The sequence below is a fragment of the Dermacentor andersoni genome, chromosome 6 (genome assembly GCF_023375885.2).
Source record: "Dermacentor andersoni chromosome 6, qqDerAnde1_hic_scaffold, whole genome shotgun sequence".
In the NCBI taxonomy this organism is placed as follows: domain Eukaryota; kingdom Metazoa; phylum Arthropoda; class Arachnida; order Ixodida; family Ixodidae; genus Dermacentor; species Dermacentor andersoni.
In genome coordinates, this window is record NC_092819.1 from 140,213,042 (window position 1) to 140,221,659 (window position 8,618).

Here is an 8,618-nt window from a genome sequence, read left to right on the forward strand (position 1 = left end):
AAAATTTGCATGTCGCGAAATTCTTATGGGAAGGGATTACCGGTGACGCTGTTTAGGCTGCATACACTCTCACATCATACATTCTCCATACGACACCACACTACGCCCACACAAGCGCCGCCGCGGTCACCATACCTCTCATGAATGTACCACAACCTAAGTGGCACTGCGGCAGCACCTCCGACGCGCGGGACAATATAACCAAAGAAGTGCAGGCCACTTGCACAGGAACCGTCGCCAAACTCTTTCCTTCCCTGCCCTTAGCCCTCTCCACTGCTGCAACGCTTTCGCCACAATCTTTCTCCCTCACCCCTACCCTTCTCCATTCGAGCAACGGCGGCACCTCCGACGCGCGTCACGTTATGAGCACAAAACCGCAGGTCAAGTGCGTAGGCACCGTAGCCACACCCTTTCCGCCTATCCCCCAAATGGTCGACTGCGTGCGCATTCCGGTCCACGATACGGGCGCAACCGCCCGACGTACCCCTTCCGGGAACGCATGTGCGGAATGCATACGTGGGCTCGAGGTAAACAGCTTCACTGTAAAATAAAGAAACCTGTCATGCCGTCGGGGGAAATTGGAATGTAATTTTAACATGGAGCGCAAAACACGTAAAGTGTGTTTCTCAGCAGTAATTTTCAGTACACTTGGCTACAATTGGCGAATGGTAGCAAAGCAGCGCGTCGAGTATCGTTATAATGCTTCGATGCTGATCGTAGAACTGCTGATCAATCGTGACGTGTATACTGCGATAATATTTACAGCGAAACTGTATATGGCTTGTTTCTAGCGGATCGATGTGCGTAGGCTAAAGAAAGGGGCCGACCCCGAAGATAGTGCAATACTGGGCCGACCCGTGGTGGAGGTGAAGCAGGCTTCAAGCAGTCCGCCAACTTGCAAAAATAAGTTTATTCTCTTGGGTCCAAATGCAACCCGTATCAGATATTAGGCTGAGAAGAACAGATACTCCACATTGATCGCGTCGGCCGTGTCTTCGTTCGCACCGCTCTCTATTTGTTGGCGTTTCAAGCGCTCGCGTAGTTACTTTCCTTCCGCTCTACCGTGGAGGCGGCCCCGTCGAAAAGTCACGCGTGTCCACTTTCCTCCGGCTCCTCGAGGTGGTACACATAAATATAACCAAGGTAGGGGATTGTGGGGAACCAATTTGGTGTGGCCTGTGTTGTCTGCGACCGCTTGTGACTTTCCAGTGATTTCACAACCATTACTTCACTGCAGGATGTCGAACAACACACGATAGCCTTGCCTACGGTGAAGCAGTGTGTGCCCCCTGAGCGTAATGAGGTGCGTGTCTGTTCTACGTGAAGGGATTCGTTAGTAAAATGCGTTGTTCCGGTTTTTGCAACAATACATGTGTATGTATACCCCCCAGTGCGTCATTACCTTCCGTGGCTCATCTTCTGCTGGAGGAGCGACAAGTCGCGCCTCGCCTGGCATATGTGCACGCGGCGTTTGACGCACGGCACTGTACAGTTCACCACTAAAGGCCTACATACACAGCTTCGCTGGTCACGCACTTTCGCAGAGTGGAATGGCCCTGAATGTTTTTGTCGTTCTTGTACCCATGTTGTGTCTTGGCGCCATTTACTTTCTTTTCTTACCGTGGTGGCTACTGGTTCCCTTAGCGTCCTCAGCGTGATATGGAAGCTCGGTGTAGAATGAAGGAGCTGCCATGTTGTCCCGGGCCCACTTTTGATTACTTGAATTTTATCACCGTTACTTCGCTCAGTAATGTGACGATAGAACCGCTGATTGTCGTGGCCCCAAACTGCAGTCATGCCCTTGAAATGATCGGCATGTGGGGCCCACATCGACAAACTTTTCACCTGCAGTGGCACATCATCTATGCGAGACCCTCCAGTAGCAAAATATGGAAATGTGTTTCATACAGTCGAATCAGTGAAGATGTCTTGGATTGGTGCCTGGTGCGTCCATCCCAAAAAAGTTTGCTTAACCTTTGGTGTTATTGGCGTTACTTGTTCGCTGGCATTGTTCAAGTAAATATCGGAGCCATTCATGGTGCTTATCTCTTCCCTGAAAATGGTTGCCTCAGGGCATCCGTCTGCGGTCACAAGGCCGTGGTTTGGCATTATTGAGGTTATCCCGGTATCGGCCTATGGACTGGTGAAATTTCTGGAAACTCGAAAAGTTGTTGTATGGTAGCGAAATAAATTTCATTTTTTGGGGTTTTACAAGCCAAGATCACGAGCTGATTATGAAGCATGCCGCATTGGGCGACTCCGGATTATTTCGGTCTCCTGGTGTTCCTTAACCTGCTCCCAATCTACGGTACACAAGCATTTTTGCACTCCGCCCATACAAGTTCTGCCCCTTCAGCCGCAATATAACCCGGAACATCGAGGTGAGCAGCGCCAGGCCATATCTATTGGCATACTACGGAGCGTCTCTGGTTGGTATTGTGCTCACGTCGGAAGGTCACTGACACTCCCTTGCACGTAATGGTCACAGGCCGTCGTGTTCTTGCGCAGGCGAATAGGTTAATGTGAAGAAGGGCACGTCAGGGCTCAAGCAGCATCCTGACCAATAGAAAGTACGGTGACTGCATCTATCTCCAAGATGCAGGCGGACAACACTCAAAACTTTGCCGGTGTGGAGTAATATGGCTAAGAGTCGAGTGAAATTTTCTGGAGTGACAAAGATATCCTACGGGTTGGTTCGTGACATTTTCGATGCCGTCGTTCATCTAGCACATTGGAGAGTATGCTTCATGCAAAATGTGGAGTTATATCTCATGCTGCCAATTGGTATTTAAAAGATGCAGCTGGCACCTAGAAGTTCGCACCAGGCAGGTGAGAAGTACGTAAACATTAGTGAAGCCGGTACATGCAACTACAACCGAAACCACAAGAAAAGAAGAAATGTCTCTCTAATGCATAAATTAATGGCAGTGCTATAGGTGAAGCCGAAGTATTTCATCTTTGTAGGCGTTAAGCTAAAGTGAGCATATATTCATTCAGACACAAGAGGTTGGGATAAGTTTTGGTTCTTTCATGTGGGCAGCCATCTATAGAAACACAGAAATTCAAGCGCGATGAAGCTTCACAAGCGCATTCAATTTAGAAGTTGCTGGCAATTTACTGAAACACCTACTTCAAATATTCAGCAGACAGACCCTTGTGGAGTTACGGTCGTCGTAACCACTGCATCCTAAGAAACAAAAGTCGGAGAAAACTTGTTTGTGTCTTGAGGTGGGCTGGGTGGTCACATTAATCATGTCCAACCAGTTTACATTGCCTCAATGTTCATAAAAAGATATCGGCTTCGTGTACATATATACAGCCTTCGAATTGGCTCCGATTTTGATTCGCGTATAAGTGAAGAAGAGCCTGAGTTTCTATTTTCCTCGTTGTATTAAAAGCGCGAAGTATTTCATCTTGTCACAACAGGCTTAACTTGGTTCTTGATATGCAGTGATTCACTTTTTGCGAAAGCCTATTCCTGCAGTTCCTCCAGCGCCACCTCCAAGGGCGGACGCTTCGTTGGGAGCCATGATTATCACAGCTGAAAACGAAAACGGTACATTTACTTTAAGTTTTTAGATGGAAATTCTTATCTTAGCCTGCTCGCTCGGTGCAGCAAGCAATGTAAAAGTGCTTCAAACTAGATAGAAGGATGGTACTTTAGCTTTCATTTACCCTTTGCGTATGCTACCACAGTTCTGGATATCCATTGCGCGAAGTCGTAGTCGCTCCTTAGAAAGGTAATATTTAGGCACTCTTATTGCCCTCAATTAGCATCCACAGTCTTCCTACCATAACGAAGGAAAAGAGGCCAATGCAGACTTTGTTATCTGAATTATCCATTATAGTTAATACTGCAATTTGTCCGGCGCACACTAAAGAACGCTGGTGTTTGTTCATGGTGCGCTAGGCTTACTTTCGACAAGCCTTCTTTAAATAGCTGATCTAAGCACTCTAATCTCTATAAAATATTACTTGCATCTTTAGTGTGATACGTCTTAGCGATCGTGTATCTGGCCGTTAATAAACATTACTTTGGGTTTCGGTCGAGAAATGAATAGAACAAGATCACAAAGACAGTACCGTGGCACACCGATTCATCATCGACAGGTAATAGATACTTTAAGCGAGTTTATTGACGTAGGTGTCCTGCTGAGAGGAATGAAGAATAAACGAAGGCGTTTGAGAGCTGAAAAGGTAATTATAGCGCTTCACAGAGTTACCCGAGTTGTGTATGTTTTCCGCGGCAAATATCAAAGGGCATTAAGCGAAACATTTTTGCACTTGGAAAAATAATATGTAGGCATTACATCTCACGTCCTCGATACGATTTTCTTGAGGCAGCCTTTCTCTTTGTTAATCGAGGTGATTTAATATGGTACGTCTATAGGTTAAAGGGCTCGGTTGTGAACTTAATCAATTTGACAGCATTTCGGCCGACCTCGTAGCCAACGATGCTTATCTGAATATCACGTACGCACTGTTGCGTAAACGTCAACAAAATACCGAGGTTATTGCAACTGAAGCATACCTATAGCAGCGACAACCCACACAATGATGTTTGCTCCCAGAACACCGTTCATGATTACTTGTGCTGCAAAACAAGATGTTGAACAGTGGCATTAGTCAAGTAATACCGAACTCTCTCGCGATAAGTTAAAAAAAAATGGGCATGATGATAGGTGCTACCCCGGCGAAATCTTGTGCGTGGGTGCCCCCTCCCTTATGCTCAAGCCAACATGCTTACTTGGCCAGAGTGTAAAAGCATGCGTTTTGACACGCTCTAGTAGCGGCCGCAACGATTTGTTCTTTCTTATAACACATGTATTCATATCGGATTTGCCTGAAATGAAGCAGGTCAATTTCTTTCAAAGCAATAGCGGCTTTCATTGGGCCTTGAGACTACTTCCGTTGAAACATAGCACAGCGCTCGCACATGTGGCTCAACGCTGAACCGAGCCGGCAATGCAACATTTCCAAGGACGCCACGAATTTGACTTTAGCATGTAACAAGCACAGCACCGACCAATACCGTTATAAACAATGAACCCGACTTTACTCATGATTGGGTGGTCATTTGGCAGTTCGCACAAGGCTACTGTGCTTCTTTTGTTCATTGACATGAAATCGCTACTGGGATACTTTTAAAATGGGCAATAGATTCAAAAGTAGGAAATCCTTTTATACATTAAAAGGGATGTTTCCCATTCCTTCCCATCAAGATAGAAGTGAAAGAACGCGTAATCTTGACAATAAGCCTAATAACACTTGGTTTTGATTTGCATCTCACCACAATAAAAAGAAAAAGAAAAGACCTATTCGTACGTTGTCTCTGCAGGAAAAAAAAAAACCGCTGCATTTGATGTCAGACGACTACAGCTCGGTGACTAATGTCGCAAGAAAATCATCATGTCTTGTCGACTCAAACACGAATATTACGTGTTCCATGTAGTAATTCCTTAGCAAAACAATGCATAACACGACAAGCACCTGGTATGCGATGATGTACTCAGAAGCATTTGATGATAAATTTCTCGTTTTCAATAGAAGGTTTGTATATAATGGCGTCCATGCTTGTGGCTCTTATATACTACCACGAGTCATTGCGGTTTGCCAATTTAGCAGCTAATAAGGGAACCGAAGGCCGCAATTTAAGCGAAAGCGCAGTTTTTGTGACATGCAATTATTTTCGCTTGACAGCCTTCATTCATAAACCAATCAGAAAAGTGAGCGGCGAAACATGACCCCGATAATTCGAAAAAACACAATCATGTTCTGCTAATTGAAGAAGGGGGTAATTGAAGATCAGTAAAATAGATTTGCTTTCTATTTCCGGTTACATTCAGGACAGCACGTACGATATACATGATGATTGAAAAGAGAATACTTTTGTCCCTTATTCACTTCTTGTGGTTCATGTAGCTTTACCACTGAAAGCACAAATGCGTGAATTTGCACTCAATGAGTTTTGTTCAGGCATCGCGAAAATACGATGGGCACACTTCGGAGGATTTAGGGATTTTGATCAGGATCTATGACAAACTGCTCAAATCACATGGATAGCTGCAATGCATAATCTGGCCGATATAAAGAAGGCTGTTGCTAACATGCGACTGGTTATAAAATTAGACCAATTTTCTATGCCTAACTGAGCAACCGCATGCTTAGCCGTCGCCTGGAAAAACTTCAGTGTATGTTTCTTCTAGTATTGCCTTATTAATGATTGTAAAAAATCTGTGTACCCGTCATCTCACAACATCGTAGCCGTCTCATGGCACCGTCATTGAGCCTATTTTGGGTATATAAACGTCTTGTCAGCACAAACGATTGTATCTGGCTGCTGCTTTTATTTCTTAATGTTAAGTTGTAAGAATGTTTTTTATTCGCTCTTTAATGCTTTTTCACGTTGTGTCCATTTTGTGCTAATATACGTGTGCTTGGGCAAAATGATTTTGTTTCAAGCTTGTGCACGCAGAATTTATTGGTTTGTACACCTTATCGTTTTTCAATTGCCGTTACTTTCTAAGTTGTAGCTCTTCCCTAGATGTGGGGCTGTAATCGATGACCTTAAAGGTCACTCGACCTTTAATAAAAGGGACATAAATATTCCGCGAAATATATCACTATTAGGCATAGGCGGATGTTCGAAACGCCTGTTTAAGCTGCTTGCATGAGGTTGCCTCGCTTTTGTAGCCATGTTTAAAGAAAAAGCTACGTCATCGCTTCTGCGATGTTTTCGCTGAACAACTTGTGCAGAACTTCGCTTTTCTAATGAACAGTGACACTCGTGCGTATTACACGTTGCCGGTCTTTGAAGCGGCCGAACGTGTATGTTGGTTGCTGAGTCGATCTCATGGGGAAAAAGGATTGCCTGCGCAAATGCTCCTGATAACATTTCTTCGTTTAAGTTATGCAAATAGACGTGCCCTTCTTCTGTAGACACACATGTTGCGCGCAGCAAATAAATATGTATATATTCCTACAGTCAGTGACAGGGTGAACAGTTCAGCAGAGCTATAAAAAGATAAAATATGATCATGAACTATAACGAATGTACAGATTTCCAATATGCCACACAGCCTCTTGAACAAATGCGTGCGAAACCCCGAAACGAGTTATTTGCGATAGAAATGTACTGTCTTCCCGAAGAAAATAGTAGGACATTTTGGTTAGACGCGACACTATAGTTTTGTAAACTAAGCTTTCTACAGCTTCTGAAGGCCGGCCATTCTTGCATACTATTAAATTGCTTGTTTAGATTTAACCTGATGAAAAAGGTAAGTCCATAAATTATGTGTTTTTACATGATAAGCTACAATCGGAGGAGAAGGTACGCCTTAAAAGGGGGCTCCAGAATAATTGTTACCTCTCGGGTACTTCGACGCGCATCTGAATCTTACTACACAACACTATAGCCTCTGGATTACTGTTGCAGGTGAATTAAGCTGAGGCTTATTGGTCTTTTCTATACATGAAAAATACCCACGCTTGGCAAGTGCTATTACCATTGATATTATTCACATTACTACATTTTATGTTTAAGGGGCAAGCAACGAAAAACTTAATATTTGTGAAAACTTTACAAAGAGCGCGAGAAAAATGAACGATTAAATGCTTTCCCATATTATGCAGTTGCCTGATATAATTTCTGCAAATGTTAGATTGGCGTCTCTCCGAGAGTAACATGCAAGGTACATGTTGTTTAGTATCGCTTGTGTAACATTTCTTATGGTAGTGTTGTCCTTCGTATCCATCGTTCCTTGCTCAAAAACGCAACCTTAAAATGCGTTACTTATAGCCAGACTCCGGATCCAACGTTTTGGAGGTGAAAAGCGGTAGGAAGAACGGTCGTGGTAAATGTCTAATTCATTCTCGTAAAAAAGGCTTCGAAAGCCGCGTCGGATTCCTCCCCAAGTTTGTCAGTGTATGTCTGGATTCGTACGCAGAAGAAAACTTGACCTTGTCCTGAAATAGTTCTAAAGTACGTTTCAGCTGAGCAATGCACATTAAATGCGGCATTTTTGAGCAGCTTCATTGAGCTTGCGTTTCTTGGTGTCAAAGCAAGCTCACCCTCCTATAGTAGTTACATCTAATAATAAAAGTTGCCACAGGGAAGCGCACCTTCCTCTTCGACGTCACCTAAAAATTATCCAGCCGTTAGCATTTCTTTTACAAAGAAACAAGTTGATGTGACTTTCTGCCTCATCCTAACGAGGAAAGCCTGAAATGAAATTGCCCTTCTTTTTCCTTAATACTTCGCTTCGATGTAAGCATTTTTCCGTCATATTTCAAGGTGGTAAGTTGTTTGGCTGTGGAACTCGAAATTTCAAGCAAGAATTTCGAAGTGTTTCTGCCGGCGAATATTAATTGCCTAGATTTTTTATCAGGCGGAAAATTTTAACACCTAAATGTAGACTACAAAAGAAAGGTGCCAGTATAGCAGCACATAATTTTTCGCAAATGGTAAAAGGCCCCATTTTAAGCTTAAGAGAAATACAGAAGATAAAACAGAAGAACATGATCCAGTTAGGCGTGCTACTGTGAAGATTTCCGCGCTGGTTTTCCGATACGTAATGACTTTGTTTCCATATGCATGGACCATTATTTAACAGTGTTTG

The 8,618-nt window shown here is 43.7% G+C and overlaps 1 pseudogene; it reads right to left on the minus strand.

The window, feature by feature from the left end:
* Window positions 1-812: 812 nt before the first annotated feature.
* Window positions 813-993, minus strand: LOC126523765 (U2 spliceosomal RNA; annotated as a pseudogene).
* Between the last annotated feature and the right edge of the window lie 7,625 nt (window positions 994-8,618).